The sequence below is a fragment of the Toxoplasma gondii genome, chromosome XII (genome assembly GCF_000006565.2).
Source record: "Toxoplasma gondii ME49 chromosome XII, whole genome shotgun sequence".
In the NCBI taxonomy this organism is placed as follows: Eukaryota; Apicomplexa; class Conoidasida; order Eucoccidiorida; family Sarcocystidae; genus Toxoplasma; species Toxoplasma gondii.
In genome coordinates, this window is record NC_031480.1 from 1,171,046 (window position 1) to 1,171,404 (window position 359).

The window sequence follows — 359 nt, forward strand, 5'->3', positions numbered from 1 at the left end:
ATTTTTCACGGAAAATGAATTTTGGCATTTACACGCGTTAATTTGCACGTCGTTGCATGAGGATGCCTGCGAGTAATTCCGTGCCTAAATAGGCTAACAGATCCAGAATCGTATCTGTGTGGATAACAGGGAGCAAACGAAGGTGCATCTCAGTGAGTTTGCAAAGACAGGCAAAAGAACAGCGCGTTCAGACGTGTTTACAAAGGTGGCGCTCTCTCTTCCTCAAAGCGCAGAAAAGGGTGAGACAGACAGGAGAGAGAAGAACCGGTTCCCGAATGCCGAGTCAGGATCTGTTGGGCATTTTCTCGCCAAGAGACCCTTCCCTGTGTTCAGGAAGCCGGAAAAACGAAACAGGAATC